This window comes from Canis lupus, chromosome 17 (assembly GCF_048164855.1).
Source record: "Canis lupus baileyi chromosome 17, mCanLup2.hap1, whole genome shotgun sequence".
Classification (NCBI taxonomy): Eukaryota; Metazoa; Chordata; class Mammalia; order Carnivora; family Canidae; genus Canis; species Canis lupus.
Window position 1 is genome coordinate 42,412,042 of NC_132854.1, and position 19,264 is coordinate 42,431,305.

General features: G+C 35.3%; 1 long non-coding RNA gene and 1 pseudogene across 2 annotated transcripts in view; one reads left to right on the top strand and one right to left on the bottom strand.

The window, feature by feature from the left end:
* Nucleotides 1-2,497: 2,497 nt before the first annotated feature.
* The window catches only part of LOC140608048 (uncharacterized), a 110,224-nt gene continuing 93,457 nt past the window's right edge, over nucleotides 2,498-19,264 (top strand). Inside the window, exons 1-2 of one of the 2 annotated variants that reach the window (XR_012009996.1) lie at nucleotides 2,498-2,546; nucleotides 14,337-14,480. This is a non-coding gene — a long non-coding RNA (uncharacterized lncRNA). Of the gene's footprint in view, nucleotides 2,547-14,336; nucleotides 14,481-15,323; nucleotides 15,452-19,264 lie in introns of those variants that run through there. The other variant, XR_012009998.1, reaches the window with a different exon arrangement.
* LOC140608499 (U6 spliceosomal RNA) lies at nucleotides 7,060-7,152 on the bottom strand (annotated as a pseudogene).

Genomic DNA, 19,264 nt, shown 5'->3' on the forward strand with positions numbered 1-19,264 from the left:
AGACTGAAGAAAGAGAAATTAAGGAGTCAATCCCATTTACAATTGCACCCAAAAGCATAAGATACCTAGGAATAAACCTAACCAAAGAGGTAAAGGATCTATACCCTAAAAACTATAGAACACTTCCCAAAACAGTAGCCTCTAGCCACATGGGGCTATGGGGCACTTGAAATATGGCTAGCATGATTGAGAAAGTGAATTTTTACATTTTACTTCATTTTAATTAATTAAAATAGTCACAAGTGGTTAGTGTCTGCTGTATTAAACAGCACAGGTTAACAAAGTATTCTGTGTGTGTGTGTGTGTGAATTTTACACCAGATATGGGGCTCCCAACTCATGACCCCAAGATCAAGAGCCTCATGCTCTACTGACTGAGCCAGCCAGGCACCCCTAGACAAAGTATTCTTAAATTGTAGCGTGCATAGCAATTTTCGGGGTTCTTGTATAAAAATAGATTACCAGGCCCTCCCCAAGGGAATATGATTCAGTGGGCTTGGGTGGGGCCGAGGAATTTTATTTGTAACCAGCACCGCAAGAGCTTTTCATATAGGTTGGCATCTGGAACATGTGCAGGAAGTTACTGTTAAAGGGGCCCCAGGGTACCTTGGAGTTGTTGGTCTTAGGCTTTGTTTTTTTTCCCCCTTCTTAGAATGTTTTTGACATGTAAGCTAGGATTTGTGTTAACTCTCACAGGATTGAAAATCTGGAATGAAAGAAGCATTTCCTAGAGATAGAATTTTTGGCTTTGCTGATTTCTCCTTGGAAGTTCACACATTTGTCCATGTCAATTAGCTCTGCTGTAAAGAAAATAGGATTCTGTGGGGGTAACAGAATGAAAATAGTATATGTAACATATATAGGATGCGTGATATCTACACATATTAGAGATATCTATAAAACTTATATTTGTGCTATCAAAAAAATATCTGCTGATTGCCTTCATGGGTTTTCTTGTATGTATTTCTTATCTCTTTTTGCTTTCAAAATCCTTTGTCTCTGATTTTTGAGTTTTATTATAATGTGTTTTTATGTATTCATTTTGAGTTTGAATTTTCATGAAGATCTATAAGCTTCATGTACCTGCACTTTCTCTCTCTGGCTTCAGTTAATTTGGAGCCATTATTTCTTTAAATAGGCCCTCTGTCTCTTTTTCTCCTATTGGCATTCTCATAATGCAAAAATTGTTTGGTTGATGATACTCCCATTATCCACATAGGATTTACCTATGGGGATTACCTAGAGGTAATTATTGTGTTCATTTGGTGGTATGTTGTGTTTCCTTGATTATAGATAACACATTTGGTAAAGCAGTTACCTCTTCTAGACTTTACATACTGTTTTGGTGGGGAAAGATCTTCACCTGTGGTTGAGTTGAGAGCGCCAGCTGGGTAGAGGTAGCAGTTCCAGCTGCAGCAAAGGCCCAGGGGTGTAGTCGTCATGCAGCTCCATCAGCTACAGTCAGCCTTAGTGAAGAGGACAGGGATTCTCAGTGGCCAAGGTTGTGGGTTTCAGTAGTGGTGGCGAAGGCTGGTAGGGTCTTCTATGTCGAAAGCTGATCAAGGACCTCTTGGTTTCTTTTTTCCCACAGAGATGTCATGGCTGAGAGAATACCTCATGGCAACAGGTCTAGCCTGTAGGCACACTAGCAATGGTAGAAGCACCATGTCTGATAAATGATGCCTTTGGAACAGGCAGAGCCCTGGCAACTGGAGCACAGGTGCTCACAGAATGAAAGTAACTTCAGGGTCCAGGACACTATCTACCCCTCCCAATCTCTCCCCCACTCCGAGTGGTTCCTGTGCCTGAGCAGCTGTAGAGAAGAGTCTAAAGTTCTGGTCCATGTGATAGAGCCATGGTTCTGAGGTGTGGGGGTGTTTGCATGGCTGGGAGAGAGGCTGGCTGCCCTTGTCCTGGAGAGTGCAACAGCGCTCCTTCTGAGGGGTGTACAGCAGCTTTCTCTCTCCATGTGTATGGGGCAGCATGGTTGTTGGTTACTTACTTCAGTGGCAAAAACTGCCAGTGTCTTCTGTGGGGCAGGCTGCAGGGGTCCACAATAAACACTATGGGTCCTCCACTATGAAAGATGTGGGGAGTCTGGCTTATTTTTGTCCATAGACTGAGACAGAATATATGGCCTATATACATACACGAGTGAGAGTACATGTAGTAGAGCAATGATTCAAGGAATAGAAAGGATAATTTTAGTTGAGTAGTAGAATCAATGGAATTAGTCATTCATTAAATGTATCAAATATTTTAAAAATAAGCTAAATTTTGAGAATAGCTTTTTCTAGTTTATTGTGGGGCCGTTACCAAAAATAATGCTCACAAGGTACACTTAACTTGTGGAGGTCTGTGAATAATTTTACTATTGATTTTGACCTGACATAACTCAGGTGAAGCTATCAAGCAGGCAGGCAGAATATGAAGCATTTGCAATTGTTACTATTTCCTTCTTATAGAGAATATAGAATGCTGAGTATGAATAGCCTATATTCTATGCCTGAAGTCACATGACCAGTAAGTCATGTAAGAAACCAGCAGGTAATCCAGAATCTCTGCTCTTATACCCTACCATATCCTGCTCTAAAACTTCAATTTGCCCCATCAGAAAGACCATCGAGAGGGATAACTTTTATTCTGTTGTCTAAGGCACAAAGTTGAGGATCACCCTTGGTTTAGCTTGAGAGTATCCAAAATATAAGCATTTTAACTCTTTAGTAATTCTAGTAGTATTTCTACCCTTTACACTTCTGGTTATAGTAAGAGAACATGATACATTGGTCTTTCTCCTTTTTAAAAATATTTTATTTATTAATTCAGGATAGAGACACAGAGAAGCAGAAACACAGGCAGAGAGGTAGCAGGCTCCCCCGATTTGGGACTTGATCCTGGGACTCCAGGATAACTCCCTGAGCCAAAGGCAGACACTCAACCACGGAGTCACCCAGATGTCCCACATTAGTCTTCCCAACTCACCAGCCACCTGGCTGGATGGCTGGATCCCCTTATTGCAGTGTCACTCACGGACTAATTTTAGTTCAGAAATTGTTATGTGTCTACACTAGATAATTACTTATATTAAAGGTATTAAATTTGAAATTTTATAGTAATTTGATAGAGTGATCCTATGTCCATTGACTGTAATGATAAAAATTAAGGGCTTTATAGTTTATGTATCACTTTAATTTCACTTTTCCAGTAACTTTATTTCTACTTTATTTTATAAAAGTATTGATCAATGGCAAACTGAGGGAAAAACACTGATTCCTTATTATCAATAGTCTCAGAAGTGCTCACCTTGTACTCAATAATTCTTGTACTCTAATCTGAGACTTAGTTATTTACAAAAAGAATCCTGATAATCCATTATGTCCATGATCTTGTCTCTTCCTATTTTTATATTATGGCATTTTTATATAATGACATTTTGTATTATGACATCTTTAGGAATTAGAGTGGCATAACTCATAGCTCTAACACCAAACCGCTTGTAATTTCCAGTATAAACCTATACATTCGTTACTTATGCTAGCTCTGTTATTTTAATGTCCTTTCTCCAAAATGCCTACCCCTACACTAATGCAGTTGGTTTACTTTCTCCAACTCAATATGTGAGCAGAGATGCTTGCTTTTATAATTCTATCATGACTCCACTTAGTATCAGTTGTGTTTCCTATTTCCTTCCAAATGCCTTTGTTTAATTCTAAGATTAACTTAATCCAATATGTTATATTTGCTCTTTTTTCTTCTCAAATAAAACATTTATTTTCCAATAAGACATGAGGGAAAAGATTGAATCTTACTTATGCTAATGTGTCCAGTGCCTAATATAAGTATATTGAATATAAGGTTTGAAAGTAAAAAGAATTTAATAGGAGGAGGGAAAGATGGGAATAGAATATTATTAGAAGTTAAGCTGTAAAATGGGGGTTGTAGAATACATGGGAATTCAAGTTAATATTATTGCACAATAAGCCACTTCAAATTTAATGGATTAAACTTAAATCATCATTTTTTAAAGATTCTGTGGATCAGAAATATGGGCAGGGTTTGACATGAAAGCAATTTATTTAAGATAAATACAGAAGCCTAAGGTTTTGCTTCTTATTTCATTATATGAGGTTACTCGTTTGTATCCCATTGGTGGTTGAGTTCATTTGAATGGCGTAAAATGGGTTTGCTCACCTGTTTCATGCATAAGCAGAAATGTCTGAAAGGCTGAAAAATATTACACCTGGAAATATTAAACCCAGCGGTAGTTTCAGGGTAGTTGGACTTCTTACATGTCAACTAGCTTTGCTCAGACTGATGTTCCAACAGAACAAAGTTAAAACTGATAGCCTCTTTTGACCTAGCCTTAGAAGATATACAGCTTTCTTCCCACATACTCTGTTGGTCAAAGCAGTTATAAGCTTGTCTAGATTGAAGGAGAGGGAGATTAAATTCTGTCTCCTGATGGGAAAATGACAGGTTCATACTGAAAAAGAACATTGGGATGGGAAATGTTGGTATCTCTTGAAAATGCAAACTGTTAACCTAGAAATAGGTGAGATTACAAAAATAAACTAGGAAAAACAGAAGACTGAGGTCTTAATTTTGAAAATGCATTCATTTATCAAAGGGTAAGAATAGGGGAACCCATGAGTCAGACATAAAACAAAAGTGAGTAAGTTAGGAAGAAAATTAGAAAATTCAATGAAATGGAAAATGAGAAAGTCCACTAAGAGTAAGCAATTATGCAGAGGTATCTAGGAGAAGAAAACTATCATGATCAGTTAATTAAGGGGATCAGCATCTGATAATAGCCTCATGGTAGGTATGGTAATAGATTCTTGAAAGAGAAAATCTCAATTTTGTTGACATTAAGAATTCCTCCCCAAATGCCAGATTCTAATTTTAATTACTCCTGTTACTAGATGGATGATATTGGGCAAAATACTTAAATGTTTATGCAGTGTGCTCTCATCTCATTGGCTTGTTGTGAAGATTAACATAAGTTATACATGGTTAGAACAATGCCTGGAAAATCTTAAGCATATACATATATACTTAATATATTTACATATATATGTGTATATATACCTCTCTCTATGTATATAGTGCTTGTTTTATTTATTTATTTACTTATTTATTTATTATTTATTCATTCATTTATTCATTCATTCATTCATTCATTCATTCATTCATTCATAAGAGACACAGAGAGAGAGAGAGAGGCAGAGACACAGGCAGAGGGAGAAGCAGGCTCTCCACAAGGAACCCGATGCGGAACTCTATCCAGGAACCTGGGATCAGGACCTGAGCCAAAGGCAGAGGCTTAACAGTTGAGCCACCCAGGCATCCCCGAGAAGGACTTTCTATTCTCTTACTTCAATAGTCTATCAAGGAATCCTCTGATCCTGCCTCTCAAACTGAATCAGGTGTATAACACAATGTATATAATACAGTCTATTGGAAAAAAATGGTTGATTTTTCTATGATACAGAAGTAAAGGGAATAATTAAAGACTTTTTTCTAGTGCTTATTCATAGTGCAAAGAGCATGTCACCTCTATTAACCCATCAAATACTTTTCGGACATTTGCTGTTTTTTGGCATCAACTATTCCTTGTTACCTAACATATGAGTAAATTATGCTTTACCCAAACATACCCTCTTTTCTATCCTAGATACAACTATGTTCTGCACTATTTCAATAAAGTTATTGTTTATTTACTAAAACAAATATTAGTAGATAATTTGGCACAATCACCCAAGTTGTACTTTCGATTAATATAATCTTGCATGAACCCTTCCACCTAAGAGGACAAGTGGAAATGACCAGATAAAATTTAGGAAAGCACCATTCCACAAAAGGCAGCAATTTTTTTCTGGGCACATCTCATACGTTGTGATTTAATTTAACTGCCACTCAACAGTATAACTGTAAAAATAAAATAGAAAATAGAAAATAGTGAACATGACAAAAACATTGGAGAATTTGACTAAAGCGAAAGTCATACAAGAAGGTGCATCAGCATCACCTGGAAAACTGTTAAAAATGCAAATTTTCAGTCTCCACCTTGGGGGTCCAGCAATCTGTGTTTTAACTAAAAAGTGCTTCAGGTGATACTGATTAAATGTAGTAAGGGAAGTTTTGACTCAAATATAGAACCACTTACAGACCTTTTAACAACATATTATAAATTTATTGTGCATGAAATTTATATTTCTTTGAATCAGGTGTGTAAAGAAATACCTATCTGTACATTCTCTTTAAGTAAAAATGATAGGACCTAGTTTTCAAAGATGGCAGGATAATCACTATTGTCCAATAGAAAAAGACAAACTTGATATCATTCTATTTGGAACCAGGTTACTTTTGTCATAATCCTTTTCAGTCAAGGCTCTCAGATTTCTCTCCCTTCATCTGTATATTTTATTTCTCCCTGGAGTTTGTGGGTTTACACATATTCTTTAATTCAAGGAGGAAAGAAGTGAGAAGCCTCATAACTATTCTCTGTCTATACCGACACTGTGTGTGTGCGTACATCAATCATTATTGATACTTTGGACCTGGAGAGCCAGCTCCACATACTCTGTCTTTGCCTTATCCCTCTTCCAGAATACGAACGGGACTCTCTTTAATCTAACCCACATTTTTATCCTTTAGAGGAGATGGGAAGACTTAGAGAAGCCTCCTTTCCTGAACTCTGGTATGCTGGACTCTGCAGGCTGCCCTAGGGGGTGAGATCTGCCTGGGCAACTCTATCTCCATTGCTACTCTTCCTCTCTGATAATGTGCTGAATGCAGTGCTATTCCTGGTAGTATGTAACTCTAGCCTCTCAAGCTGATGGTTTTTTGTTTGTTTTTATTGCTTCCCTTTTAGTTATAACCTAGAGATTTAGCCCAGGGATTGAGTTCTTGGGTCCCTTCCCAAAAATCTCCCTCACATAGAATCTTTGGAGCATCCTCCTGCTAGCTCTCAGACTAGGGAAAGGATTAGCTCCAAAATCAGTTTGAGTAGTTCCCCTGTCCTTTGTCTACAGCATACCTTCTACGCATCTGACTCTTCACAAATTAAAAATTGCATGCCATCCTTGTGCAGGGGCCATGCTAATATTCTCTGAATCTTTCCAATTTTAGCATATATGCTGCCAAAGTGAACCCCCCACCTGTTCTTCCAAGTTGCAAAATTTAACTGGTGTACCCGAGCTTCTGGAATTGCCTTCATTGTACCCTAACTCTATCTTTAAAGTTTTTTACTCTCAACAGTCTCAGCTTTTTTTTTTTTTTTTTAAGATTTTGTTCATTCATTTTCATTTTGAGAGAGGGGGAGAGAGAGAGAGAGAGAGTGCACAGGAGCAGTGAGGGAGGGGCAGAGGGAGAAAGAGAAGCAGACTTCCCACCAAGCAGGGAGCCCAACTCAGGGCTTGATCCTAGGACCCTGAGATCATGACCTGAACCAAAGGCAGATGCTTAACTGACTGAGCCACCCAGGTGCCCCTCAGCTATTTTTGATATAAAATGCAGGTTTTCAAATAAGTACATACATTAAATGGTTGGATTATACGATATTAAACGTTGCCTTTAAAACGCTCTTCTCTACACTGGATTTCAGGAATAATCTATAAAGAGAGTCCACAGACCTTTTAATTCTAAGAGTATTCATCCAATCTTTGAGACAATACATGCCATGGACTTGCTAGCATCAAGGACCATTGGGAAGTAAATGCCTAAAAACTGTTTTTAGAATCTAAATTTGGTTGCAAAAGCACCTCTGAATTAAAGAGCAGAGAATAAGCAGCAATAAAATGTATTCATTTAATTATTTAGCACAACACATATTGATTTGAGGAGACCATCTTTGGATACGTGTTTGGAAACCAGAGCAACTGAAGAAAATTAACACTGAACAGAAAGTAAAACAAATAAGAATCCTTGCCCACATGTAGCTTTCAACTTAACAATACCTGAATTTAAGAATGTTGCCTCTTCATGCCATGGGCAGTCATTACTGTTAACTTCTAAAGGTCTATGCCACTTGGAAACATGTTTTTGAGCACACTTAAATGAGGCAGATTTGTTTCAAAGTCATTGCTTTATTAGTTTTCTCTGTGTAGAAAAACCTATTTCAAATAGAAAACTAGGCCTTGATTAGTTTTAACTCTTTGATTAGATTGTACAAATATGCTATGATACAATTTGTGAATGTAATTTATACAGATCTTTTGATTTACAATAGGGACTACATGTAGTCCAGTATATGAAAATCTATTAATAACATAATGGGAGAAGCTCTGATAATTTAGAGCTAACTTTCATGTTTTTTAATCATGAATAAAATATTGTCATAAGGAAAAAAACCTACTTATTGAATTATGTCACCTTCATTGCTATGAGAGTGCATATGCCTAAGAAAAAATGGAGAAAATATCAATTGTATGGCTCTTTACCTTGTATCATACAAAATATAAATGATATATTAAATTATTGAATGTCATATATTTTTAAATTTTTGAATCATAGTGAATACCAATAAAGATTAAATACCAGCAGTAAAAATATTCTTATCTAAAAAAAAATATTCTTATCTAAACAGCCTTGAGGCATATCTTTCAATTTTACAAATATATGTTTTCCTATCTAAATACTCTAATGTATTTATTTCTATAAACAATAAGCTATTTTCTAGTAAGCTTCATTATTTACCTTGAAAACAGCTTATATTCCATTCAATTTATGAAAAAACTGGAACTTACCTCATTGCAAAGTTTAAAATATTTGTTTTAATGCTAAGCATTTACTATATTTTAAAACCTAATTTTAAAAGTGGGTATTGAGAGGAGGAATAACACATAAATTGTATATTTTGCTAATGGTGCAAACCAGTCTCAATGAACAGACAGGCTGGAAATAGAAAAGTCGATGGAGTAATCAATAAACTCAAAGAAAGATGAAATAGAGGATACACAAGTCCCATGATTAGTAAGCAGACAACAGTTGATAGCAGCATTCCCCCACAAAATACAATCTATTTCTCTAATATTTGATGAAGGAATTAATTTGGAATCTAAACATAAATTCATTCTAAATCTAATAGGAACATTATTGGAAAAATTGAATTAAATATATAATCATATTTAAAAATTGTGTCCAGGTGCAGGATATTATTTGACTTCATTATTGTTATCTTTATTATTTAAAAATATATGCTATTTTATTCATAAATACTTCAAGTAATTTGGCACTTTTAGATCTCTACTCCTTGTGCTCAATTAAACTTTAAAATAAAGACTGTTAAATATTCTTTCCTTCTATATGACACCACTGTGATTTTCCCTCTTTTAACTTTATTGTTATAGATTTTTGAATTTAACAAAGAACACAAATGATTTCAAGCATAAAGCCAAAAAATGCGGGAGACAATTTCTAATGAGTTTAATGTTTTGATTAAACCCTAGATATGTATTAAATCTATTCTCAAGATGACCAGCATCATATAATTAAACACCACTTTGCCCCATAAAATATATTTGAGTTGAGATCACGTATCTTTCCAAATTTAAATGCAAAATAGAGAAAATTACAAGAGTTAAGTCATAAAATCTAATTATACCTAAATCACATGGCTCTATTTATACATACATTTATGTATTCTCTGCCCACTTAACTCTTCTTGCTCTTTCTCCCATAGGTTTATTCCTTTAAAAAAGAATCAGGATTGATGATTAAATAATATTTAATACTTCAAATAAACAGGTTTCATCTGAGTGTCAGTCCTGGAAAGACTTAGCAATGAGGGAAATTCCTATTCCACACATTTATTCTTTTCTCTTTCTGTAATATAACACCCTAGGAAATGTTTCAAGCTTCTTTTTTTCTTTTCCTACTTTCCTAATCAAAATATATTTAGAGGAAATTATATTTATCAGTTCTTTACACATAAATTTACAGTGTGTCAAGGTTACATATAATAGCCTGTCACTCTGCTTAAAAAGATAAAAATCCAGTCAGGAGTGCACAGGTGGGAAAGACCTTTCTGTGTAGAAGTTTCTTTATATCAGCAACAACTTAGTCCAACAGTGCACAATTTCCCTGCTAAAAAGGCAGTCTACTAGAATAAAATCAGTGAGATATAATCAAAGTGTCTATTATTGTACTGGACTATGTTTTTGTCTCTCTAGCATTTGCCCCTTCCTACTATGTTTCAATCAAATACTCAGGTCAGGCTCTCTCAAATGCCACAGAACTGCACGGAACTGGGGAAACTTCTCCAATCCTCTGCTCCTGACCTCTAGGAGTAAGCGTAGTTAATTAAGCCATTTGGTACACGGAGCAGGTGAACAAAAAATGACCAGTTTGAAGGGAAAGACTCATATTCAATGGTTGAGAAGAAAGAGTTTTCCCTTTCTTTGGGTGTGAACCAGGACCCAGGATATTTCAATGTCTGTCTGATTCAATCTTACCGCAATGAGGGAATTAACTTATGGGAAAGGCATGCGTTAATTAAATAACCCGAAAAAAGGAAAAAAAAAAAAAAACTGGATTCCTTTCCTACCTAATGGTAGGCAAATAATACACTATTTTAGTTATTGTTTGCATTTTTTAGGCTTGAATTGGTTTCTGTTACTTGCAGCCAATAGCAAGAGCCATGATAGCCCTTGATATGAAAAACCTTTACATCCCCACTTTAAATTAGTAACTTAGTTTCCAAAGGATTCAGACAAATCTCCCCATATGACTTTCTTACCAAAATAGATTTTGGATTTTATGAATATCTACATTTTTTCCATTTTTCATGTTACAAGGTACTGTCTGGTGTTGATTTTGAACAATTGTTTCATGTCAGGCACAAGTGCAAATGCTAATTGAAATAACCTACTTCTTTTCCCCAATATAAAAAATGGGTGCTTTTATTCTCCCACCAATTTTCAGATGAGATGATCCAAAGGACAGAGTGATTGAGTGTATTTATTAAGTGGCAACTCCAGGATCAAACCTAGGCTGTCTGAATTCAGAATTCATTCCCTGTATATTTATTAAAACAAGAACACTCTATAAAAATTGTCCAATAATTCCCATGAAATATTAATATTAATATTATGATGGATAGAATTCCATCCTAGTACAGTCTAAACACTTCTAATCCTGATTGGAGCCTATATCTGCATTTGTTTCACTGAGTAGCAACAGATTCAAGTGATGAAAGAAATAGCGAAACAGCAGTATTTACTCTCAAGGTCTTTCCCATCTAATCTCTTTGTTGTCACAGTGTTTTTCACTTCATTAATTTTGGCTGACACGGTTCTAATTTTATTTTCTGGTAAATTCATGGTACTATACTTCTTTTATGCTGTACATATAAATAAATATTGGGTAGAAAGAGAAACAAAAGCCAGAAAGGAAACAAGATTCCTTCTAGATTCTCGAGAGAAAAAAGAAAACAGTAATTAGAATGTAATCAAGGAGAGAAACTGGTCAACATTACACATGTTGCCCAGAAATACAGGGCATTTTGTGAATGTTTTTCGACTCCCAATGAGAGAGAAGTTAAATAACCTTTTAAAAATGAAGATAAATCGGGCAGCCCGGTGGCTCAGCGGTTTAGCGCCGCCTTCAGCCCAGGGCGTGATCCCGGAGACACTGGATCGAGTCCCACGTAGGGCTCCCTGCGTGGAGCCTGCTCCCTCTGCCTGTGTCTCTGCCTCTCTCTCTCTCTCTCTCTCTCTCTCTCTCTCTGTCTCTATGAATAAATCAAAACTTAAAAAAAATGAAGATAAATCATAATTTGTAATGGTTTTTCTGAATCCATGACCCTGTGTCATTTTAATCTTGAATTCTAGAGCATTTAATTCCACTTTATGCTTTCACTTGTCCCCAGGTTTAGATTTCTGCTTAAAAAAAAAAAAAAAAAAAAGGTTATATAACAAAGAACTAGATTGTTGGTTATTCATTACATCTGCTTTGGTTGTGCCCACTCTGACCTCATAGCATAGTACCAGGAAGTGGTTTTAAGCCACTCTAGGTTCCTAACTTAATCCATGTTTCCAAGTATCTAGTTCAAAGCCCAATAGTCCACTTCCCAAAATTGTCATTTAATTCTTAATTAAATTGTTATTTAATTAAAATACAACCTTTTTTTTTTTTTTTTTGGTCAAACATCTGTAACCTATAACGATGTCCATCCCTCATATTTGTGGCCAGACTATTTCTAAAGCTGTGATCTGAGTGTCAATTGGGATCTTTTCCCAATCCTCTTGCTACATCTCTTTTAAAGTAATGGCTAAGCAACTAGAACTTTATCTAGCTGACTGCTGCTTGACATTCCATTGGTATGAGCCTTACACAGTATTATCCCCTTGATCCAACCAACTAAACCCTACTCAAAGAAACATCGTCACAGAGAATACTTGCTCATTGTCAGATCTGAAACAATTTCTTTTTTTTTTTTTAATTTATTTTTTATTGGTGTTCAATTTACTAACATACAGAATAACCCCAGTGCCGTCACCCATTCACTCCCACCCCCCGCCCTCCTCCCCTTCTACCACCCCTAGTTCGTTTCCCAGAGTTAGGAGTCTTTACGTTCTGTCTCCTTTTCTGATATTTCCCACACATTTCTTCTCCCTTCCCTTATATTCCCTCTGAAACAATTTCAATTCACTCAGCCTCCCTGGCCAATAGAAAAGGGGAAGGGAGAAGAAATGTGTGGGAAATATCAGAAGGGGAGACAGAACATGAAAGACTCCTAACTCTGGGAAATGAACTAGGGGTGGTGGAAGCGGAGGTGGGCGGGGGATGGGGGTGAATGGGTGACGTGCACTGAGGTGGGCACTTGACGGGATGAGCACTGGGTGTTATTCTATATGTTGGCAAATTGAACACCAATAAAAAAATAAATTTATACAAAAATTAAAAAAAATAAAATCCAGGTCTCTAACAAGCAAGGGTTTGTCACCGAAGGAAAAAAAAAAAAAAAAAGAAATGGCTATGGATGCAAAAATTGAATTTAGTGGGGAAAAAAAGGAACCATTCTTTCATCACTAAGTACACATTGAGTGAAAAATAATATCAATATTACTGCTGAAGTTGAAATAACAGTATTAAAATATTATCATAACTTTAGATCTTATAGATAAAAGCTAGTGTTTGTATCACATGAAGAACAATGTATAAAAAATATTTGGAAATTAACCCCTTTCAAAGAAATAAGAGAGTATATAATAGAGAAAATTCTGATATAACTATATATGAAAGCTTTTTAATGTTAGCAATTATTTGTTTGGAATTTTTAATAGATTAAGAAGAGAATCTAATTTTGACATTCAGTAACACTAAACATATTTGCTTCGGAGTGCAACCAAACGATTCAAACTATATATTTTGAGTTTGTGGTTATAATTTTTTTATTCATCAGGAGTAACCAAACTTTGTGGTTAGAAAACAAATATTTCAGGCTTTGTGGGCCATATGATCTCTAGTCTTCTTGCAACTACTCAACTTTGTAATTTTAGTGCACAAGCAGCCTTAGAGCAATACATAAATGAATGGGAATGGCTGTACTCCAATATCCAATAATCTTTCTTTAGGAGTAAGAACTGCTGGACCAGATTTAGATGGTGGGATAGCGTTTGCAGACCTCTGATCTATTAGAATATTATGAAACTTACAGGAATGTTTGAAAATTATCCAAAATAATATTTAATGTCATGTATTCTTAATCATATTTCATATGACCTGCTTTACTTTTCATTCTTATTACTCTTTGCCATGTTTCACCTGTTTCTGTTATGTAAAATATATAGATGTCCTAATTCAGTAAGATGAACAATTGTTGACTATAATGCAAGTGTATCCCTACATTAGGTAATGATGCATTTCATTACACACTTCCTGAATAACAGCAATGAAAAAAAAAACAAGAGGTTAATTTATTTCTCTTCAGATATTTTTTAGCACTTATTGGGTCACTACCATATTTTGGGCACTATATATACACTAGGGATACAAAAGTGATTAAGAGAATGCCCATGCTAGAAGAAATTCACATTGAGTGGTTCCTTTATCTCTTTTTGAAGGATAGGACAAACCTAAATGCATTTGTGTGAGCAAAGACAGAAATGTACAAACAGTTGGTGATTGCACAGTAAAGGATTAACTCATCAGGTCATGGGTGTCCAACACTGTACATTCTGAAGAAAGTTTTGGCCTTTGCTTAGCTTCTATGAGACAATCTCTAAATCCTTGGATTATCCTGCCCCGTTAAGAATTTTTGTATTCCCTTCCTCCCTCCCTTTCTTCCTCCTTTGTTCCTTCTGTTCTTCCTTCTTCCCAAAAACAAAAAAATAGGATTCCAGTTTTCCAGTTTCCATTTCCACATGTGAAGAACTTGGATGTTGCCACTGGCTTGTCAACACTCAAAAATTGAAGATTCTACAACTCTTCTTGAATCTTCATAAGAGAAAACTGCTGCCTCTGAGAGTGGAGACAAAGGTGAATCCAGGGAGTCACGGCTTACTAGAGAGGAAACTCAGGAGTAGAAATTTAGAAATTGCTGTGAGAACCAGTGCTGGGGCAGAAAATCCTAGTCTGCAACTTACAAATTTCCAGAGTCTCAATGTGGACAATTCTGTGAGTTAAAATTTCTGGGGGGACTTAGTTATAGAGATGCCCCCACACTTTTGTGAGTTTTATCTCTAGCAGCTTATCTAAGTTTTCACAGTAAATATTGAAGAAAATTCCCTTCATGCTTCCAGGAGGGAGAGGAGAGAAAGGCTTCATCTTAAAATATACCAGAACACTCTGTTCTTCTCCACAGGCCTGCCCTCTGGGGGAATTAGTTAATAAAAGCCTAATCTGCTAAGGTAGTATCTGAGCCTAACTGACCTGGGGAAAGGAAATCCCAATTCCAGTCCACTCTAGCCAAACACTGTCTCCAAAATCAAGTTTTATGAAATCTTTGGTAGAGGTTCTAATTCAGGTCTCATGAAGTCTTGTAGCGATATCTTGAAATATCATTTAGAGTCACTGTGAGACAATCTTTTGAAATCAGCTATTAGAACCAACGCAAAAATCTTGTTAAAGAAGCATATATATTGTTACATCAAAAATTTAATTTTTCAATATTTTATAAACCATATTTAAATAAAATTACTTCTTTTATAACTCTCTATATTATGTATTTTAACTTAAAAGTATTATTCTCAGAAGGTATCCCTTGATTTTATCAGACTGCCAAAGGGGTCCATGGCATAAACAAGATTAATCACCCCATTCACAGGCTATGTGTTTTGGAACTTTGAGTTCAGGGTGGTTGCCTTGGATACCTGAAGGCTGGGCACTGGAGTCAGCACCAGGTGGATATCCTGAAGCTGAAGCAGGAAGTACAGATGCCTACAGGCTTCCATAGCATCTACAATCCACAACAGGCAGCAGTGCGGACAGTAAAGAACAGGACTTCCTTAGTGAGATTGCGGAGTTTGAATCTTAACTTCAACCCTCATTCTCCACCCTTTATCTGAGAAATTGTAGCAATAATACCCATAGCAGAATTGGTTTAAAGATTAGATTATTCAATACATGCAAAGCACGGAGAAAAATATCTGTCCTATAGTAATCTTTCACTAAACACTTGTTAGGATTTTTTGAAGACAGAATGTTTACATAATTTCCATTTTATTTGACAATTATGATGCCTCCCTCAAAATTAGCACTATTTGATGATTTTATTAAACTAAAAAACAGTTACATTTGGGAAGATCACTTTTTACTTTGAATTTCATAAGTAATGAGGGTGGTCTTTTTTCATTTTTTGGCAGCATTTGTTGGTTTGTGAATTATGTTTCATGTTATTTCCTCATTATTGTATTATAGAATTGATCTCTGGTCTTTTTTATCATAACAATTTTTTTCACATGTTGTTTTAGTGTGAATTCCCAGAAAGCAGAGCCTGAGACAAAAGTTTATATGATGATGTTTTTTTAAGGAAGTATAAATCGAAGAAGTGGAAGTGAAGGACAAGGGGATAAGAAGGCCAAGAAGGAGAGACAGTGTAAAGATGCTTATCATTTGGTAGAAAATGTACTGACTACTTGATCTCATGACATTACTCTAAGTAGCAATAAAATGAGTGCATCTCAGCAAGTGCTATACAAGAGAGGGAAGGCTAAGAACTTATGGAACTGGCTCCTAAATCTTATTAGTAAAAAATTCACACTCTTAGATTTTAATGGACTCCAAAATTTAAGTTGCTCATGCAAGTGAGCCAAGACATTTCATGGCCCAAGGTCAACAGGGAAGGACCATATTCAGAAGCAAAAAGTTTATAGATTGGGTGTTGGTAAGGACCCACCCACATGAAATCAGTTGCTGCAGCAAAGTGCCGGTTGTTACAGCAATCTCTGGGCTGGAACACCTGGCCAACATAGGGAGACAAGGCAGGATCTGATGGTGCTTCACACAAATATCCAGATATTAATCTTTTGTCATAGATCTACTTTTTCTGCCTTTTTTTCTTTCAACAATTTAGGGTATAGAAATATCTAAATGTATACAGTCTGATATATGTATTTAAAAGATACTTTATTGGGTTGAATTTATATTATACCTAGTTGTATATATCATACTTAGTTCATTAGCAGGATTTTAATCACTTTTCCTTAATGTCAATTTAAAGAGATTACTCCTTCTGTCTGTTAAGGTTATATTTCTTATATGTTTAAACAGAATTATATCCCAACAGTGATACCGTGTTGCTGTTAAAGAAAACCAATACAATAATACCCTCTAACTGAAATGGAGCTCAATTTAATGAAACACTTCCTGACTACTTGTAGTTAGGAATTAAGAATCACTTTTATAATTTTTTGATAGACATTTTTCTTCTACCACCAAGCAGGCATATTTTTTTTTTATTTTCCTTTCTTTTTGGAGCACATTTTAAAATAAAATGTTGGTAATGATCACACAATTATGCTATTTCCCCCAAAATAGTCAAAATAAGCATTTTTAAAGAAAAATAATTATTTCTCCCTAAGAAGAGCTACAGAATTACCTATTCCTTTGTTATTCATGGCATTAGAAATGGTATTAAGTTCTAAAATTATCACTATAAATTCTTGTCTTTTATAGGAGGGATATTTTATAGTTGATTGCAAGCTCAATGTCCCATATTAGCAATTCATCATTTTACAATATTAATATTCATTTTTACTAAATATGGAAACTTCATATAATCAGCAATTTCCTCATCAATTTGGGAAAATCAAATTCATTATTAAGAGTTAGTATAATATTAACAGCAAAATGCCATTCCTGATGTAAAAATAAACAAGTCTGATTTATGTATTATATCTAATTTTGCATGTTATAAGAAGAGAAAAATTTTATAATGTAATTAATTTATACATTGCTTTGAAGGATATCTTATTCAATCTATGGGCTAAATGAGAAAGGGAAAGAAAAAATAAGTAAAACAAAGTTTATATTTTTTTCTCGCTGAAGTTACCAACACAAACTACAAATGTACTTGTCATATTCTTTTTTTTTAAGATTTTATTTATTTATTCATGAGAGACACAGAGAGAGAGAGAGAGAGAGGCAGAGACACAGGAAGAGGGAGAAGCAGGCTCCATGCAGGGAGCCTGATGCAGGACTCGATCCTAGGACTCCAGGATCACGCCCTGGGCCGAAGGCAAGCATTAAACAGTTGAGCCACCCAGGGATTCCCTATACTTGTCATATTCTAAACATAGGCTTCATTCTTAGTCAATATCAATCTTTTTTTGGCCAGTACAAATACAAAATTAAGGCTTAACTGTAGCTATTCATATAAGAAAAATATCTAGAGGTTTTGGGCAAAACTATTGATCACAAAGAAATATCTATTTCTTTGTGGCAGGGAAGGGCACAATGGCATATATTAGAGTCAAAGCAAGGATTTTATGGTACTAAAGATAAATAAAAATGAAGTGGTTAGAAATCTTTCCCAAATCTTTGTAGACATATTAACATCTTATTGCCATATTTTTGATTACCAAACACATACTTGAATTATAGTTTACATTTAGAAAAATAATCTCTCTGCCCACAAAATGGGTCCAACACTTATATATGGAGCTTAAAATAACTCTTATATTTTCTGAAAGAGGCATGCAAGAACCTTTCAAGTGAAAAAAAAGTAACTAATTCATAACAAAGATTTACGTTGTCTATGACTCTTTTTTTAAATAAATAGACTTAGGAAATAAGAAGAATAGTATTTTATAAGACAATCAAATATGAAGTAAATAAAGTTGAATCAAGTGCCATTCTTATAATACTACACAAATTCTTAAAAAGTCCTCAGAGTATTGTAATATGATTTGCTCTTATTTGCCTTGCTACTAAACTTCCAAACACATATATGGTCAACTAATATTTGAGAAGGGATCCAAGAATATTCAATGGGGAAAAGATTAAGTCTGTTTGATAAATGATGTTGGGAAAATTGGATAATTACATGCAGAGAAATTAAATTGGACCTAGTATCTTAACATCATTCACAAAAACTAACTCAAAATGGATTAAATACTTAAATAAAAGGCCTGAAACCACAAAACTCATAGAGGAAACCATAGGGAAAAAGCTTTTCGACATTAGCCATGGCAATGACTTTTTTGGATATGACACCAAAAGCACAAACAACAAAAGCAAAAATAAATAAACAAGACTACATCAAACTGAAACTTCTACTCAGCAAAAGAAATAATAAACAAAATGAAGAGATAACCTACAGAATGGGAGAAAATATCTGCAAACCATATATCTGATAAAGAGATAATATTCAGAATATAAAAGGAACTCATAGGATGTAATTACAAAAAAAAAAAAAACCTGCTTAAAAAATGGGCAAAGGAGGGATCCCTGGGTGGCGCAGCGGTTTGGCGCCTGCCTTTGGCCCAGGGCGCGATCCTGGAGACTCGGGATCAAATCCCATGTCGGGCTCCCGGTGCATGGAGCCTGCTTCTCCCTCTGCCTGTGTCTCTGCCTCTCTCTCTCTCTCTCTCTCTCTGTGTGACTATCATAAATAAATAAAAATTAAAAAAATGGACAAAGGAACTGAATATATATTTTTCCAGAGAAGATGTTGAAATGGCCAACAACAGATCCATTATAGGATGTATGATTTTACTTGCTCGTGGAATCTAAAAAAGCAAAACTTCAAGAAACAGTAGAATGGTGGTTGCCAGGGGCTGCAGAGGATGGAGGAAATGTAGTAAACAGGATAAACTTTCACT